The sequence below is a fragment of the Meriones unguiculatus genome, chromosome 2 (genome assembly GCF_030254825.1).
Source record: "Meriones unguiculatus strain TT.TT164.6M chromosome 2, Bangor_MerUng_6.1, whole genome shotgun sequence".
NCBI lineage: Eukaryota > Metazoa > Chordata > Mammalia > Rodentia > Muridae > Meriones > Meriones unguiculatus.
The window spans coordinates 33,490,418-33,510,399 of NC_083350.1; the positions used below are offsets into that span (position 1 = coordinate 33,490,418).

General features: G+C 39.3%; 1 long non-coding RNA gene across 1 annotated transcript; it reads right to left on the reverse strand.

Annotated features, from left to right (window-relative positions):
* Positions 1–2,424: 2,424 nt before the first annotated feature.
* On the reverse strand, positions 2,425–13,136 carry LOC132652116 (uncharacterized). The gene is made up of 4 exons (XR_009589602.1): positions 13,006–13,136; positions 7,911–8,036; positions 3,139–3,199; positions 2,425–2,939 (listed from the first exon to the last, which is right to left on the reverse strand). It is a non-coding gene; the product is annotated as an uncharacterized LOC132652116 (long non-coding RNA).
* Positions 13,137–19,982: the final 6,846 nt, after the last annotated feature.

A 19,982-nucleotide genomic window follows, 5' to 3' on the forward strand; every position in this document is an offset into this window, starting at 1 on the left:
GCGAAGACATTCATGTCTCAGCTACTCGGAGGTCTTCCCTGGTCAAATCTAATCTTTGTAAGTTTTGTTGGTTAAAAAAAAAAAAAATTATTCCCCATAGATACATAAGTGTAACCACATCCCCATCTCCAACTATTGCAGGTTTTCATTTTGCTGTCAACATGTCCTTATGGTGGGTTGATCTAGTACCATGTTGTTGTTGTTGTTGTTTTCTGTAACCCAGTGTCTCTCAGCTGTTGTTGTTCCTTTTCCACCAACATTAAGACAATTTAGAGTTAGCAAAGCATTATTTAGTCTGCCCCTGGGCTCTTTACTCTTCCCTTTTGTTTAATAATCATCTCTTTTAAAATATGATTAGCTCTTTCTATGATAGCTTGTCCTGTAGGGTTGTGTGGTATTCCAGTAGTGTGCTTTATTTTATAATATGCAATGAATTGCTTCATTTTACCAGATCCATATGCAAGAGCATTCAGTCTTAACTTGTGACGGTAGCCCCATAATTGCCAGTTTCCAATAACTGTGTATTTACACAATCAGCCTTTTCAGAACTTAAAGCACTTGCCCATTGAAACACTGAATATGTGTCTATGGTATGGTGTACGTACTTTTGTTTTCCAAATTCTGCAAAATGGAAGACATCCATTTACCAGATTTGATTTCATTTCGTAGTCTTAGGTTGCTTCCAGCATGTAATGGAGTTTGATTACACAGAGAACATATAGGACATTGTTTTTATTATTTCTTTGATTGTTACCAAGTGATAAGATTTTTTTTGTTAAATCTTTACTGTTAACAAATCTTTAAAGTTAACAAAACTTTACTGTAAAAAAAACTGTGTTTTTTAATGAAATTTTGAGGCTTCTAACACATTTCCTATTAGCAATTGATTATTTCCTCATTTCCTTGTGCCAATGGACCTGGAAAATGTGTATGAGACATAATATGCATAATATATGATAGATAGTTTCTACTTCTGGTGGCCTGTTGTGATTGCATAAAAAAGTTGATTCTGAGTTAGCAGGAAAAAAAATCAGAAATTTTTATACGGAAAACCACTCTTCCTCCATATTGAAAGTCAGTAAGTACACTAAGATATTCAGGAAAACCTAATACCATAAAGATTGCATACAATTTTGAATTTTGTGCTGAAGAATATGGACTTTGGATCGCCTTGCTTATTTTGTCTGATTTATAACCTGCCATTCCTATCTTGTTTGCACAGCATAGAAAGTTGGTGCTTCTGGAATTGGTGTTCCCCTTATAATGCATAGAACTCAATTAGTTCTTTTTATAAACCATATACATTTGCTTTTAGGATATGTTATTAATGTCTCCCAAGTGGTTACTACAAGCTCTTTGCCAATGCTTCATCGATTACCCACAATGGCCTAATCTCAGTATTAGGGAGAGGTACTACCTTTTCACTGGATCTCTTCTTGACAGTTGACTTGGTCTTATTCTACCTTTAATAATTCAGAAATCTTTTCTCTATGTACATCTTCAATTGTTTACTTTTTTTACGTGCTAAGAAAATCCATTCCATAATACTACTATCTTCCCTTTGCATTATGAGCCCAGTAGAAGAATGAGTTGAAGGCAACATGACCAAAATACGATCAAGTTTAGGATCAATTCCTTCCACATACACATCTAGCGGTCTTTGATCTACCAGGGTTAACTCGAATTTTTTTGCTTCAGCTGTTAAACATCTTAGACTGTTCATGTCAGCATCTCCTTGTAATGTTTGAAACAAATTACTTAGCTCATAATGCTTCAATGCTGTAACTTAGAAAGAGACCTTATGCACACACATATATACATATATTAATATGCATTTATGTAAATAAAGAGAACATATCTTCATTTGTTTTCTTCATTACTCTGTTAAAACACCATGACCAAAAGCAATATGGCAAGGAAAGGGTTTATCAGACTTAACATATTCTGATTAAAGTCCATCACTGAGGGAAACCTGGGCAGGAACTCAAGCAGAGCAGAAACCTAGAGGCAGAAACTGAAGTAGAGACCATGATGGAATACTGCTTTGGGCTTGATCCCCAAGGCTTGTACTGGACTGGGCCATCACACATCAATTGTTAATCAATAAAATACCCACAGGCTTGCTTACAGGCAAAACTAATGGGGTCATTCTTTCAATTGAGATTCCTCCTTGTCAGAAGATCCTATGTCAAGTTGATGAAAACTAAACAAACATAGTAAACCATATGAGATAGGACACAGATGCATATTTCCTTGGGTCATTAAAAATATAATATTTTTATTAAAACTATGAGATCTCATCCATGAATATTAGGCAGTTTGAACATATCCATGTACCCATTTACCCCATATTCTCTCCTATCAACCATTTGACACCCACCCATAACCCAACTTCAAATCCTGTTTTAAAAAGTAAACTGCTGAGTTGGCTCTACGCTGCCTATATACACAAAGCTGTGGGACCACCCACTAGAGCATGGTCAAGCTACCAGGGGCCACACCCTTAAAGAAAACCACTTCTCCCACAACAACTATCAGCTGTCAATAGTGCTCATTCAGGGCTGCCTCTTCTAGCCTCAACAGGAGAAGATGCATCCAGTCTGAGCACAACTTGATATGCCAAGCTCATTTGATATCCAGGGAAGGCCTCCCCTTTCCTGAAAAGGAAGGGAAGAGGAGTGGATTGGGAAGGAGAAAAAGAGAGATGCCTTGGAGGAGAGGAGGAAGAAGAAAGTTGGAATGTAAAGTTAATTAACTGCTCTGAGTTCATGAAAGCAGCTGCCTCGCTATGTCCAGAAGATACTGTTTTTCCCAGGACTTCCCTTTCCCCTGGCTCTTTCATCTTCCCACCCCATCTTCTGAGATGTTTCCTTTGTGTGGAGAGAGGACCACCTCCAGTTTTTTGCCATGCAGTTCATTTCAGAGAAAGATGCTTAGTTCTGAGGAAAAGAGACACAACGGTGAAGCATTTCAGATAATGAATTAGCAGGCCAGCACTGACAGAACCGCCCCACTACCATTCGACCAGTAACTTGAAGGTAAACAAGCAGTTGAATTATTAGGAAGTTACAAAGTTTAGCAAATTCCTAGAATCAGTTTACTGTATAAACTTCATGTAACAAATTTGCATTCACTCACCAATGTGCAGATTACCAAACTTGATACGGTTCAGGAACCAAAGATGCATTCCACATCATTCCTAAACAAAGACACTGATATAAATCCTCACAGTACAGGAAGAGGTGCTGTTGACAAGAAAAACATGTCAATATGAAATGATGGCTCCTGTCAATGCAATCCAAAAGATTCTTGTTTAGCCTGGAACCTGGACTTGAGAATATAGTCATTCTCTGTTTTCTTTTTCTTTCTTTCTGTTTTCTTTTTTTCTGTTCCTACTTGCTCCCCAAAGTCCTAGTTATCTTTATTTGAAACATCTCAGAACAATTGACTTAATTTCTCTTCCCCATAACCTACATCCTTCCTAGCCCTTGCAAGTTTCTCATTTCTGTAGTGACCTCTAAGACATACTGAGCTGTGAGCTCCCCAACATGCCTCAAACTTTCTGCACCAAATCTGCTGCTCTGGCATTTGGGCACCTCCTAAAGTGATTCTCTGTCCCATCCATCATAGCTCAACTTTCCTCCCCAGAATGCCATGTTGGAGCTACAAGGCACTTGTTTCACTAACAGAGTTGTGATGGTTTGAGTAGGAATGGTCCCCATACACTCCTGTATTTGAATATTTGGTCCATAGTAGAGAGTGGCACCACTAAGAGAAGAATCTTGTTGGAGCAGGTATAGCCTTTTTTGGAGGAAGTGTGTCACTGTGAGGGGGGGGCATTGTGTCTCCTATGGTGAAGCTACACTCTGTGTGGCACACAGTCTCCTTCTGCTGCCTGCAGATCAAGATGTAGAACTCTCAGGTCCTTCTCTAGCACCATGTCTACCTGCATTCTGCCATGTTCCCTGCCGTGATGATAATAGACTAAAAACCTCTGAAACTGTAAGCCAGCCCCAATAAATGTTTTATTTTATGAGTTGCTGTGGTCATGGTATCTCTTCACAGCAATAAAACGCTAAGACAAGAGTCTACCCACGAAAGCCAGACATCTTCCCATGATTGTACCAGCCCCTTAAAAGAGTTTGCCTTCTCAACTACTCATTCACATTTGGTTCACCATTCAAGATCTCCTCTGAAGGCTTCCTCTTCATTCTCTATTCAGTGTTTTCTCTTCCTTTGGGTTTTTACTACCTGTATCAACATGCTCATCACAGTCTTTGTGTTTTGTTTTTATTGTCTTGAGCATACAGATATCCCACCATTTATTTTTGTATTTTCTCTTTCTGTTGTGTCCATGTTTCTTCCTGGTCACACAATCTCTAATCTATACACAGTGCAGAGAATGAAACAGAAACTCAAGGAAAGTTTGGTGTGTCCATAGAGCAAGGTGCCGACATCTGTTGTTTTTCTCTTGCAGGCTGGCAAGTGTTCCTACTTCTCAGTGCTATCTCTCTGATTCAGGGATAGTGTTGCTGAGAAATGTGCTGCAGTCTGGGCTAACTTGGAATCCATCTCTCCATGTGAGACCTGGCCATACATCAATGGACCTCAACAGCTGGCCTTGAACTTATAGAGATCTATATGCCTCATCTCCTGAGTCCTGGGAGTTGGTATATGTGCCACTACACTGGGGAAAAAAATAAAAATAAACTGTGAAGGTGTGTGTGTGTGTGTGTGTGTGTGTGTGTATCTGTCTGTCTGTCTGTCTGTCTGTCCGTGATTTAGGATCTTTTCATATAAAGCCAGAAGCAAACACCTTTGTAAGAAATGAGCAAGAACTCCACCAAGACCCACTTGAGATGATAAGGCTTGGCTTGATTAGCAAGATTTGAATTCCTACTATGTTTACTGTTGCCATTACTTTTATAGCTGAGCTCTGTTCGTGATTTTTAAATGTGATTGCTTCACACATATGGCCATGAAAGATAATTGGACATGTAAGGACTAGGATTTAGATTTTAATTTCTTAGAATTAGATGATTTTCCCCCAGGAAAAATAAAGTTTTAATAAAACATCTTTAATCCATGTTCATTGAACTGTCATTCCAGGGCTTCAGTTCTCTATGAAAACTCCCTGCTATCCCAGTGAGGAGCACAGTGCCTCATGAAAACTATACCCACCAACAAGGAGTTTGTTGTCACATATTCAGTTAACTTTTAGCCTCATGGTGACCTCATTCATTGGCCCTTGTTAAAGGAGCAGTCTGTTTCCTTTGGGAGTGCACTGTTTTTGGTTCACCAAGGACACCAAATCTGGGGTATTCAGCCCCAACTCTACAGGTTAGGACACACTGATTCTTCTACATAATCTTGTGAAAAGCATAAGAAAATAGAAAGAAGGAAGACAAATAAAGCGTAAAGAGAGGTGGAGGAAGAAGGAGAGAGAAAAGTGTACAATGTCTCTTGGCTGTGATAGGAGAGGGAGGAGCTGGACCTCATGGGAATTTTTTCCTTATGCAATACTGTACTTTGCTGCCCAGGTCATCTGTATTCCTTTGCTTACTGTAGACATTTAAGCGAAAGCAATACACAACACAATCCCAAAGCCTCTGAAAGGCTATGCTGTTATAGCGTTTATGTCCTCAAGTCTGAGGCTGGCATAAAATTAAATTTCCTCACTTTAGAAGAGAAAAACAGTCTGATGACTACGATACGGGGTCGTGTGAGAAAATCTAAAACAGAGCTTGACTGCAAAATGCTTTCCAAAAGGCAGGCTGGGAGGAGATCATAGAAATTTTTCCATGTCATGACTAAGCACTGGTTGTTCCATATAATATTAAAAGAAGCCTCAAAAAAATAAGCAGTGGCCTGTTTACTGGAGACTAGTGACTGCAGACTCAAAGATGATCAAGCAAAGGGATATTAACCCTCAGCATTACTTTCAGTTCCCGGTGTGCATGAACAAATAGATTTTAGATCAAAGGGTGCCAGAAGGCACACTAGCACAGTGCCCTAGAACAGAGAAACAGAGATGTTCTGGGTGTTACCAACCTCCAAGATTTGTAGAGTCCACATCAGCAGCAAATGCACAGAGCTTGGCTAAGCCAGTGACTGAGAATTCACCCTCTGTGGTATTTAATTTCAAAGGGCCACAGTTACTATCTCAAAGTTTGTAATGGCAGCAATAGGTCTGGCTAGAGAGACTTGCTTGAAATTTACTGTGTTTTGCATGTGTCAGAAGCTGTGCAGGACTTAGGGATTCAAAAGGCTTGATTTTCCTGGGGTACTTCAAATGTACAGGGAGTTTATAAGCAAGGAGTCACTCAAAAGCATGATTCAAGTGATGCCACAAAAGTAACCCTTCAGAGGCAGGCAGATCTCTGTGGGTTTGAGGCCAGCCTAATCTGGAGACCTATTTCTAGGGCAGCTAGCACTACAAACAGAAATCCTGTCTTGGAAAACAAAGAATATAAAAAGCCAAAAGCAAATAAAACCAAACAAACATTGGGAACCTGTGTTAGTAAGTCACTTCCAGAGACTTTGGAGAATCTTACTGTACTGGACATCTCCTACTTAGGGAAATTACACTTTCCAAGCTGAAAACTCTCTGGTTCTCAAGGCTGATGTCTCAGAAATGAGGGCAGGACTTGAAACACACACATCCTCCAAAACCATGTGTGGACATCTGAGGATTTCAGAAATCCCCTGTTGAGACTATGACTTATCATCAACCTTTCTTCCTTTTCAAGATGATGGCTGTCGGCTAGAAGGGAGAATAGAGTTGGACAGGATACAGGGAGCAGTGTTTTTGTTTTAAATAGGAACGCTTAATTATGTCAGGCAATCAGTGCCCTTAGTATACTGTGTAAAAGAATTGAAATGTACCTCTATCATTTTTATAGTGTTTCATTTCATAGCCATCATCTTCCTGCATCAGCTTCAATTGCTCTGAGACTCGAGGTGTCAGCCATTATACCGGCTTACATCTCTTTTGAACATGAAGACTATATAGGAAGCACCATTTATTGTCAAATTATCAACAAGTATTAAAAGGTAATACATAAAGAAAACAAGAACCACCCTGTTTAGCATGGACTTTACCTGTGGTACCACTCAGATTTTAAATTCTACGAATAATCATTAACAGTGAGAACTAAGATGTATCCCAGAAAACATTTTGTCAATTCAAGAGCAAACTAGGATTCTGCTGGCAAATAGATGTAATTCTGTGAAGCTGGATTTTGTTTGTTTGTTTGTTTGTTTGTTTGTTTCATTTTAACTTTGAAACTGAATCTTCTGCATTTAAAATTTAACTGCATTTAAATTTTAACTCCACTAAGAAATGTTTTCCTACATAATTCTTTATTGTTTTCTCCTTATCTTTATCCACTAATAGCTTGATGAAGCAGAAATGTCTCATTTTTTCCTATTTTCACTTACAATAGTTATAATAATATTTGCTCTTTAATTTTGTGTGGGTAAAGGTTTACACGTTTGTAGAGAACTGTTCATCTTGAACTAGAACTCTGGGTATAAGAAGCCCAGTGTGGGCACAAAGAACTTTCTTAGTTGAATGTAGAAGAGCAAAGTTAGGAGAACTTAAGTAAGTGACTCAATCAGGGGTCGGTCCTGCTTAGGTGTGTGCTAATATTTGAGCTGATATAGCAAAGTGCTAGAACCAATTATCATAGCTCAGCTTTCCAGACACCAAGTAGGATGGTGGATCTAGATTTTCCCCTTGGTTAGACTGAGAGGTTCCCCAGAGGGGAGTACTTCAGAAAATATGCACGAGGATGTTTCCAAAGACCCTGGAGTCTAGCCGAATCAAGGCTTCAATCCCCTGATGGACTTACAGTTTGATAGGATGAAGGTAAGACATATGTCCCTGAAATCTATATCTTGTTGCTCACCAATTCTGCTTCCAGGGTGCCATGAGGGGATCAGCTTTGCTCTGCTGCAGCCATGAGCGATAACGGTGTGCCTCACCACAGGCCCGGAACAATGGAAACCACCCACTGTGGACAGCAACCTTGAAACTGTGAACCAAAATAGGTGTCTTAATTTTCAATTACTTCTCTCAAGTAACTTAAAAATTACTCGACACAAAGCTTACTGTTACACCAAGTGTTTGACAAATCATTTACAGATCCAAGGACAACATTTTAATTTTTCTTATTTTTGAATGTAATTTTTCTAAATCAGGGAGCATTTTTTTATGTGTAGTATTCCCATCGTCTTCCATTGTTAATTGTATTTGATATCTCTAAAATACACAATAATATTTTAATGTGATCTCAAGGAAGAATAGTATAAAGGGTGGAAAAATGGCTCATTGATTAAGAACACTTGATGCTATCTCAGACATTAAGGCTACTACACCCACATCAGGTAGCCCATAACGCATGCAACTCCAGCTCCAAAATATTGGTACAGTCTTCTGGCCTCTGTAGTCACACCAACACATGTGAATACACATACATACAGTCACAAATACACACTGATCATAAATAAAAACCAAAATAAATCTAAAACAGGAAAGAATAATAAACACACAGTTAAACTAATTAAGCACAGCTTTCACTTTCAAAGTCCACACTAAAAACAAATACATGCATGAAAACATACACATACACACAAACAAACAAACACATTCCATTAATATTCCCAGATAGGTTAAGGAAATAGAAATATTATCTCAATTTAAGCCATAACTAGCATTTTTTATTATATTTATTATATTGTAGAAAACCTGGCAATTCCAGCCACTTACATTTTTTTGAGGCTTTATATTTCTCTTAGCATATTGGTAGTAACTTTAAGTGGTACATGTGAAATATGACACAGAAAATGTGTTTGTGGTATTTCTTCAAAAATGTCAGTGGTATTTTTTGACCATTGAATAATTTCCATAAGAAATGCAACTAGAACCACACAAATGAGCTATATATTTGGGAGAACATAGGAATCTTCCATCCCTAGGATCCTGACACATGGAAAAAAAATATTCTTGAGATACAATAAAGAAAATACCTGGCTACAAAGAGTTGATGATTACATCTATATGCAAAATTGCCAGGGCCACAGGATGCCCAGATATATGGTCAAATTTGATTTCTGGATTTCTCAGAAAGGCAGCAACTGAATTGGCATACCAAATGAACCTGAAGGTCCTTCCCAGTATTGGTGAATGAGCATTATTCACTCCATTCAGGGTCTGAATAGAACAAAATGAAAAGGAAGGTTGAATTTACTTCCTGCCTGCCTACTAAAAATGGCACATCTGCCATCACCTGTTCTTAACACACATGATTTATGGGTCTTTGGGCAGAGACTGGTTGCTACACCATGGAAATCCTGGATCACAGACCTTCAAGTTGTACTACCAGCTTCCCTGACTCTCCAGTTGGCAGACAGCAGTCCATGAGACTTTTCCGCCTCCACAACTCATAAGCCAACTACTTCCCCTATTTTCTGTATATGAAGCTCTAACATATTCATGTGAAGTTATAAATGACATGAGTACATCTGGCTGATTTTATTTTTCTAAAGAACCCTCAGCAAAATAAGAGGAACCTGGATTGTCTAACTCTGCTCTTAGAGCTCCCTAGTTTGCATAAAAGACAAAGGCTCATTCTTACATGATGGGAGGGGAGCCATTCTTTTCTAAATGCTAAGGAGTGTCAAGGTACACATAATCTATATATTCAGTAAATTCATCATTCAGTCACTAGGAACTGTAAGAAAAAGGATGTGGAGCTGAACTACTGTCAGAGTTAAAAGAAAACCATACTCTTCTTTTTTTAATTTATTTTTTTAATATTAGTTACATTTTATTAACTCTGTATCCCAGCTGTATCCCGCTCCCTTATTCCCTCCCAATCCCACCCTCCCTCCCTCATCTCCTCCCTGCCCCTTTCCAAGTCCACTGATTGGGGAGGACCTCCTCCCCTTTCATCTGACCCTGTTTTATCAGGTATCTTCAGGACTGGCTGCAAAGTCCTCCTCTGTGGCCTAGCAGGACTGCTGCTCCCTTGAACTCCCCAACCATTCTCTTCTAAATGAAACTGATAGACTCTCATGGTCTACTTAGAAAAGATGCATTTAAATATACTTAAATGTATTTAAAAAGGTGTTTAAAACACTGTTATCTGCACTGTATATAACGTAGCAAGCAACATAGATGTGGCCCTGCCCTCACAGATTTTTACCTCAACAGGGGAAAGAATCTCATCATTGTGGTTTCATATGGAAAGAGATGAGTGAGGTGGTAATGGAAGACATAGAGAAAAATGGCATCTTGAGCAAGGGAAAAGGAGATACTGAACTAGCTAAAGGATGAGTTAAAGGGGACATGATGGAGGAAGAGAGAAGTTTGGGAGAGAACATTCTAGTCAGACTAACAAGCATTTGCTAAGACCACAAGACAAGACAAGTCTGTGAATTGAATGAGAAACTCAAGGTGACTGGGTCAAAGATGAGAGAAAGGAGTTATAGAAAATGAGAGTGAGAGATACAACCACATTAACAATGGCCTTGTGCATGAGATTTTTTTTTTTCTCAATCCTTACAGCCTCTGGAGGATTTCAATAGGCAATTTATGGGATAGGATCTGTATTACTAAAAAGTACAGTGGTAGAATTCTTTGTATGTGTGAAGCCACAGCCCTAATCCGCCGTTCCAAAAACCTAGAAATAAGTTCCATCCTGTGAGGAAAGTGTCGGAGGTCAAGGGTACACAAATTTCAGAGAAGCCCAGGTACTGATGGTATGATATAGGGAATGGCAAAAGGGTAATCAGATACAACACATACTTAGGAGCAGACGTGGACTTGATACACCAGTGTGAAAGATAACTTTGCAGACCGGTATAGCAAAAGAGTTGGTAGGGTTTGTGGCTGAAATGGATAAATACAGAGGTACCAGGACAGGGAAGAGCGAGTCACAGCAAATCAAGGTGAGAGTGCTACTGACCAAGACTCCAGATTCTATTCCAAAAAGACTCCATGAATATGATGTATTTCTGTCTTCTTAGAAAGGGTGAATTCATCAGTCGCGGTCAAATGACAGCACTGTTTAAAAGTCGTTATGAGTTCACTCTCATATACTCAGGACCATGTTACCTACCCAGTAACACTCAATATTGAGATTCAATTATACCTTAACTCCACTCATTTTCATTTGTGCCTTCTCCCTCTTGTCCCAGGCCGCTTCACTGCAATCTCCCCCATCACTTCATCTCCACCAAAGTAAAGAAAAGAGAGAAAGGGATCTGACTCCATCATTTTAGTTCCAGTCATGTCCACCTGCTAATTGTGTGATTCTGACAAGTAGACCAAATTCTCCCATGTGCTTTTCTACACACTGTCTTGTTCTCCCATCTGGGTAGAGTAGTTACTCCAAAGGTCTGGTGGAGTAGCTAGTCTGTGGCAGAAGCTGCAGAACACCTACATAGAGGTCATTCTCCTGCTCGATCCTTTGGGCAGACCAGAGAACATTGTTTTAATTTGAGCCTACTGTGTGTGGGTTTCTCATTCCACCTCTGTCTCCTACTGATTGGTCTTTCCCTGCTACAGATTACAGATTAGATGCTAGGCACACACCCCATCCACCCACACACTCATTTTTATATTTCCTCTATTTACCATTATTTTCCTTAAAAAAATAAACATTTTTGTTTTCTTTTTGCCTTTTTTTTTAATGGTCTATAAAGCTGATTAGAGGTTAAGACCTCTTTTGCTTTTCCAGAGGATCCAAATTTGGTTCCTGAACTCCACCTTGGGTAGTTTCCAATTGCCTATAACTCCAATTCCAAGGTGTATATGGCTCCCTCTCTGGCTCCTATGTGTGTATATCTAAACATGTTCCATATACAGCTACACAAATAAAACTAAGATTTTTAAAAGAAAATATATGATTTTTGTTTTGTTTTGTTTTATGTAGCCCAACCCGGCCTCAATCTGATGATCTTTCCGTCTCAGCCTGAGTGCTAGGGTTACAATTATGGAATGCGGTTATCGGGTTCCAGGGGTGAGGCAGCCATTGTTCTCTTGAACCCTCAGTGGCTGAGATTACCACAAGAGACCTGCATCAGAGTGGGCCTGTTAATTTTCTATCATGAAGGGGTGGAGCACACAAGGCCTGCTCCTCCCTTAAAATACTCAAGAAATGATTGACAGCTTGGAGAAAGACTGAGCTCCCATGACATAGCCAACCCCAAGTGGTTCATGTAACCACCTTTAAGCCCGCTGGCTGATGCGCACAGATAGAATTGTTCATTTCCGCCATCGGTGCCTCATTGGCACTGAGGAGAAAGTTCGTTCAAGTCACCCCAGCTAGAGTCCAGAGGACAGCAAATTGTCATCCTTCCGAACTGAGGAACTGTCAGCATCCAAGGCAAATAGCACAGACAGGTAACACCAGGAGAGTTTATCTGTGTCCCTGCTGTTGGAGGCGGGCTCCCGGTTCGCTCCCATCCTTTTTGAAAGTATCTAGAAACAACAACGTCTCAACCGTTCGTGCTCCAACATGCTTTTTACTGAAGCATTTCAGTAGCTGCTTAAGTGAACTCAGTGTTCGTTTCAGCTGCCAATGCTAGAATTAAATGGCTTACATTACTACGAAATTTTAGCAGAGCATGTTTTCCAAAATAAATGTCACTAAATCTACACTCCCACCAACTGATTAGAGATGTGAACTCAGAAAATATGGCAAGAACTGCAGAGCGGCAGGGGAAAGAAAAACACATGTTGGTTTCATATGGAAAAGTGCCTCTTCCCTCCCCCACCCCCGCACAAGGCCCGTACACTTCAGGACTGAACAAAGTGTATTCTGTGTTTCAGGGTCAGCGAGCCAGCTGTGGTGTCCGCTGTTCTCAGTTCAAGTTGCATTAGTCACTGCGTCGAAATTTCCGTAACCTAAGTTTACACGTCGAGATGAGTGAGAAGCTTCTCTCTCTTTTCTAAGCTGGAAGTCCCAACCCCAGAACTGAACGTAGCTGAAGTCTTACCTTCTGGAGTTGAGGGTCCCACCTCTCTTCACAGGGCCTAGTTCATAGCCCTGGGAGTTAATGAGCCACGGAGTGATCTTCACAGGGCCTCTGCCACAGCAGCTGCCAGAAGAGTTTGTCGTTGTGACGGCATTCCTTAGAAAACAATCTCGGCGTGTGCTTTCAGAAGGCAGAAGGGAACCTTTACTCCTTATTCCTACTCCTCATCTCCATCTGTGATGGAGGTGATGTCTGATTCTACATATGGCACATAGACTGTAATTTAATTAAATGTGAACACAGCCTTTTCATGTACCATATTCAAATTTTGAAATCTAGCCCAGTTTTCCTTCCGTTTAAAATACATGAAGCGACATATAAAAAAAAAATCACATAGTTAATGACAGCTGTGACAGTGACTTATGTGCCCTCTTCCTGGGTGATACAGCTCGCCAGTGCTGAAGATGAGCTATTTTGAGGAGACACTCTCTTGGCAGTCCATCGAATTGAATATTTGTGTTCTAACCAACTTATCATTTTAGTAAAATTGCCAGGATGCCTTTGTTGTGTGTTCCTCCGATGTCAGAGTATGAATTGGTTTAATTTTACTCATCTGAGGGTTTCCAAAAGCCAAACCACAGGTTAACCAGAGAGGGTTTATTTATACTTGCATGCTCTCTTAGAAGCTTCTGGATAAACTAGGGAAAGGATGCAAGTTTGAATAAAAGATCTGTTTGTAAGCACTGCCTACAGAGAACATTTGAGGCTTATTTAGCCAATTATTAGCATTCCTATAACTAGACAGAAATTTTAACTAAGACCAGCCCTGTTTCCATGAAAACAAAAGGATAATTGTGAAATGCTTCCCCATCAAATTATTCAGCAAGAGTGGGAATCAAGAAGAATGATAAGTGATAAGAATCCTAAAAATTGCTGTAATTTTCTTAGTAGAAATAGTCTAAAAGATGTTTCAGCTCTACAAATGCTTTACATATTAAATCATTGGAAGAGTGTACAGCAGGATATTCACAGGTCACACACAGGCTCAGTCAGATAAGTTGTTTTATTTTTCTTTTTAAGTCTTAAATTTCTAAATGAAATTGTTCACTATGTACTACTTTCTTTGTCCATTTGCAAAGTTTCCTCAGGAATCTATATGAAATGATGTCTCACCCATTGCCTGATCCCTACACAGTGTATTCATATCCAAGTGTGTTCATAAGTCTCTTTCAGTAATATAATTAGGTCAAGGATTAAAAATACTGTCTGGTTTTCAGAAGGGAAGCTGGTCTAACAGAGCTACATGTGCTACGTAAGACGGAAGACTGGTGCTTGCTTTTGATTGCATTGTCTTCAGCATTCTTCACCTTCCATCTTCCAGGGATCATAAGAGAAAAAGGGACAAAGAAAATTCAAAACACGTTGTGCTGAGCATTTTTTTTTTCCATTAATGTTTAAACTCAGGCATGTGGTGAGGGAAATAAAATCCTTGTGTTTCTGATTCATTTACACTCAGCTCACCGTAATGTTCTTTAAAAATAAGAATAAATAAATAGAAGAAGAAAAGAACCGCCTGTGACTCCTCAGAACCTTCTTTTCTTTTACGTATTTGACTTATTGACTCACAGCTCCAAAGGTTCAAGGTTGGTTCACAGCTCTGAACACTCATGTGCTAAGAATAAGCCTGAAACTTCACAAAACAAATGTGCCCCATGACCCTTTCTAAAAATAACTCTAGTTAAGCTTTGGGGTTGACACTGTGTCATCTTTAGTTCAATCCAGAGACAGAGTTAGCGCAGGAGTAAAGGAAACAAAGGGAAAACAAACAAGAAAGCCTGAACTTCCCAGAGAAGGGAAGTGACTGTTAGGCTCCGGATGGTTGTGCTTGTGGAAGTGAAGAAAGGGTCTTTCAAGGGCTATTCCTCACAGTTCAACTAAGGTATAGCTGAATGAACCTATTACTGATCCACTTTGAGCCACAAACCTCACACTTACAGAAGCAAAACAGTAACAAAAAGAACAAGGTCAGACTTTGCAGGGTTGGCTGAAATGATTACCTTGTGAGCACTTCTGTCCTTGACAGCTTATTACTTTATGGCTGTGGTTCTCAACTTTCCTAATGCTGAGGCCCTTTAATACAGTCCCTCACGTTGTGGTGATCCCCCAACCATAAAATTATTTTAGTTGCTATTTCATAACTGTAATTTTGCTACTGTTGTGAATTATAATGTTAGTATCTGATATTCAGGATATCTGATATTCAACCCCCCCCCAAATGGGCCACCATGAGTTACAGAATGAGAACCATTGTGTTATGAAAATAAAGCGAGCCAGATGACTCAAGGGATCTGTGATCACGTGAGTCACCCCAATGTGACTGACCTCTACCTTTCTCTCTACATTTCACCAATAATATTTTCTAATTGCCTGGCTGCTTCCGTTTCCCCAGCTTCACATTCCTCTATTGATTCGCTTCTTTTGTGTTCCCCTTGACTTGCTTCCTTTCCAGGTCGTACTTGACCCGTGGCTCAGATCTGCTTGAATCTGCTGGCTATGATCGGCACTCAGATATGAATGCCGATCTAAGTTAAGTCTAAGTTAAAAGCTAAGACTTTTGTCTTAGCATGAGTTTTGGCCCCGGAAAATTGTTCACCCATTTTTGATCTCTCAATCCCCTTCCTGTTCCTAGCCACAAAAGATTCCCTGATTAAACAGCTCTAGAAGTCCTGGGGATTTATTGTCATCTGGTTTGCAAGCAGACACTAAGTTTGCCCAGGCAAGCATTCTAGCCAAAAACTTACATAACAGGAAAAAATAATAAAATATTTCATTCACTACAAAGCCACATTATAGTATGTGTTAAGTGTTTTGTTTTTTTTTTTTTTTTTTCTGCTGTTTTGGTTTTGTTTTATTTTATTTTTCTAAAAAGAAAGTGTCACCAAAACCTCAGTAGACTATCATTTGTCATTTTTCCTTTTTCCTGTGGGAAATTGCTTGGTGGCTTCTTTGCAGTGTTTGGTTAAGATGTTTAGTGCAGGGGAAGGCAAGCTGGGGGCCTGGGGGAGGGGAGCTTTTGCAGCAACTCAGAAGTTCCTTCATTTAAGAAATCCATATTCCCAGTCCTCCAACTAATGTTTTCACACTACCAATACTCCATTTGTACTCATGATGATTTTGATGTCTTACGGTCATTTCTCGTGTTTATCATTTAGACAATTTTGTGACTGTGTGTGAAAAGCAGTTTGGTAAGTTAAAAAGAAAAAAAAAAACCCTTGGTATTTTCCTGGTTCCTCATAAAGAATCAGGCTTAAGCTCTCTTCAGTTGTGTTTACCACTCACTCACTAATGCAGGAAAGACTTTTGAACATATATTAAAACGCATGTAAGGTTTCTGAGACATCAATAACAAGTCAACATTTTGATGAGTTAAGTGTAAATTAACTAAAAACACATGGCCTGAATGTTCCTTGAAGCACAGATGGTTTGAGAAAGCTAGAAATGCATGGAAAAAAAACATGGCTTTTATTTCCATGAACCCCACCAAAGTTTAAAAAGTAGTTGAAGGCTAATTTTCTTCTCTTTCCAAGTGTTGTTTCAGAGTTTGAAAGCATATCACTTTGTGTTTGTTTGTGTAATTAACTTCAATCTTTTAACAAACCGGATTTCCTTCCTTCTTTAGATCATCTTCTTTCTTGCTAAACTGTAAGCAGGCATCAAGGGTAGGAGATGCATCTCCTAAAAGGCCCATGCTTACTCTATTCTCAGGCCTCTAGCGTGGTGGTTCTCACCCTTCCTAATGCTGACACCCTTTAATACAGTTCCTCATGTTGTGTTGACCCCCAAACATAAAGCTGTTTTTGGTGCTACTTAATAATTGTAATTTTGCTACTGTTATGAACAGTATTGTCTGATGGTCTTAGGCGACCCCTCTGGTCGTGACCCCCAAGTTTAACCACTATCTAGTGGATTAGGTAAAAAGAAAGTCAGTGTTTGGTGAGGTGGGTACAGGGGTCTTTCACTGATATTTAGGCCCAGCTGGTAATAATGTGATCTTTTCCTTCCCTTCTTCTAGCAAGTTTTTGTTGTTCTGGTTGTTTTGTGGGGTTTGCTTGTTTTGGTTATGTTTTGTGTGTGTGTGTGTGTGTATTTCTTTTTTATGGGAAGAAAGGATAATTAGTTTAAACCAAGAATCTAAATTCAGTTCCTGAAGGGAAAAATAAAAACAATAACTATTACTGAACAACAGCTACCTGCAAACCATTGTTGTTGCTTCTTATATTTAGACTATCATTACAAATATTTGAAGTATCTCTTTTTAAATTCATTAAGCCTTACAGGACAATAAGAAGGTATTTTCTGTAAAATCTGTTCTTCCAATCACACGCTTTTCAATTTGACACATTCTTTATTCTACCTTCAAGTGATGAAAGTAATACATAATTGTGTGCCTTGTTACTTCCATTCTAAAGAAAAATATAATCGCATTGCCCAATTATGTTGCTGTGAATCATCTACCTGCTGACAAAGGCAATGTGTGATTTCAAACCTGTTTTCATATGTGCATATACAGATGGTTCATTTTTTTCTTTGAAATATAAGTTTATACTAAACCATATTATTCCCACTTGTTATTATTCTTTAAAGGTTTATTCTGAAAATCCCGAAGCTTTGAGCCCATATATGTCTTGTTCAGCTCTTGTGAAAATTTGTTTTGCTTTTTGCTAATGACAAGACCTCACAATGGAACCAAACCAGCCTTAAGCTGGCAATCCTCCTGTTTCAACTTCCAAAATGCAGGGATCACAATCCTGTGTCCAATATGTCTGACTCAAATACATTATTTAAAACAGTTTAATCTGTGCCTTAATTAGTTTTCTGTTGTGATAAAACACCATAACCAAGGCAGCTTACAGAACAGTTCACCTGGGTTTCCAGTTCCAGAGGGTGTGAGTCTTTGACGCTAAGGACACAGCAGCAGGCGGCAGGCGTGTGGAACAACAATCTGAGAGAGATCACGGTATGCTACGTAATGAACTAGAAGTGGCAGGCATCTTTAAACTCTCAAAACCTGCCTGGCGGTGACACACCTCCTCCACCGTGGCCACACCTGGTAAACCTCCCTAAACACCAGCAACAACTGGTGTCAAGTGTTGGAATGCATGAGCTACACTCTAGGCACCAAAGCAAGCTGTATCATTTCAGTCTGCAGTGTGTTCCTTGTGAGGCACTTCTTTCCACACTGAAGAGTCCCTCTACACAAAGCCTTCACTGCCTGTCTTTGCATTCATTCCGAAACTCGGATTTCTGCACTCTTCATTCTCAAAATCAGGATGGAGCTGATAAATGTCGGGGATACATTTAACTTATGAAAGAGAGTAACGTGTGAAGGTTCCTATTTCTCTATATTATTTTTAAACTTTTGAGAAATGATTAACAACTCTGAACTTTCCAAAATAATTTTCCATTCCAGATAACTTCAGTTTTGTATAACTGAGTTTTTTTTTTTCTAAATAAACATGGTTGTCTTAGGTTTTTATTGCTGCAATGAAACACCGTGACCAAAAAGCAAGTTGGAGAGGGAAGGGTTTATTTGGTTTACACTTCCACATCACAATCTATCATTGTAGGAAGTCAGCAGAGGGACTTGCACGGCTGGGACCTGGAGGCAGGAGCTGATGCAGAGGCCACGGAGGGATGCTGCTGACTGGCTTGCTTTCCCTGGCTTGCTCAGCCTACTCTCTAATAGAACCGAGAACCCCCAGCACAGGGTGGCACCACCTACAATGGGCCGGGCCTGCTGCCATCGATCACTAATTGGGAAAATGACTTACAGCTGGATCTCAGGAAGGCGTTTCCTATAACTGAGGCTCCTTCCTCTCTGACTCAAGCTTGTCACAAATTGGCACATAAAACCAGCCAGTACAACGGTCAGTGTCAAATGTTACATAATTCCTAAGAAGATTGAGTCAGGCCATGTACTGACCCAAGAAGAAACTCACTAAAACTGAAGTGATGAGATCAACACACACAGTCGACAAAAAGAAAGCTAAAGCTCTTGACAAGGTCCACTCTGAGGTATGTACAGCACTTCTCCTGGTCCTGGCTTTGAGAAAGATAGTTCACTCTAGAGCAACTTGAGCTGTGTGAATTTGCATGCATGTATGGCATAAAAATGCCATAAAACATAAGCTAATAAAAAATGAACTGATTACAATATAGCCAATGGTGTTAATATTGTTTACTGTAGACCATAAGACCTCATCTTCTCACCTTGCTGACATAGGAATCTTGTACTTAAATTGACCTTGTGACTTGAACCTCGCAGATCAGATTCAGGCTAGTATTCTGCAGACAAGATAAACATAAGTACTAAACTATTTCATTAGTTTAATTCCTGGATCAATCTACTCTTCAGAAACTACTATTTTAAGTCACATTTCCAGGTAGAAAAATCAACATAAGGTACTTTTCCTTCTTGCCGGAATTATATCCATTGAAGCAGCATCCTAAATGTAGGGCTGCTGTCCTCTCACATGTCACTTGAGACATGGACATTTGTCACGCTGCTCTGATGAGTTCTGATGTAAGCGGTGCTTAATGTTTAATGGTGACACATTTGTACAAGACTGGTTTCTATGGGCTCTATGGTATAATTTGTCCTTCAAGATATTACAGTCATTTGTAATTTTTCTTTCAGGAAGAAATATGATTTGCTCAAGTTAATGAGATATTTTAATTGCTTCAGTTCAAAATGCAATGCCACGAACAAAAATTCAACCTTATACATTCTTCACATTATTATGTAAATATTTAGAGTCCTATTATTTATCCAAGCTGGCCAAAAGAATGAATAAAAATAAACAGAAATAACTATTCAGAAAAAACATCATAGTAAATAATAATATACTATGTAATGTGATATTTATTGAGAATCTTTATTTTAGCATTGTTTGTTAATTTTAGCAGAGACAAAGTATTGGGGAATCTGATCAAATAAA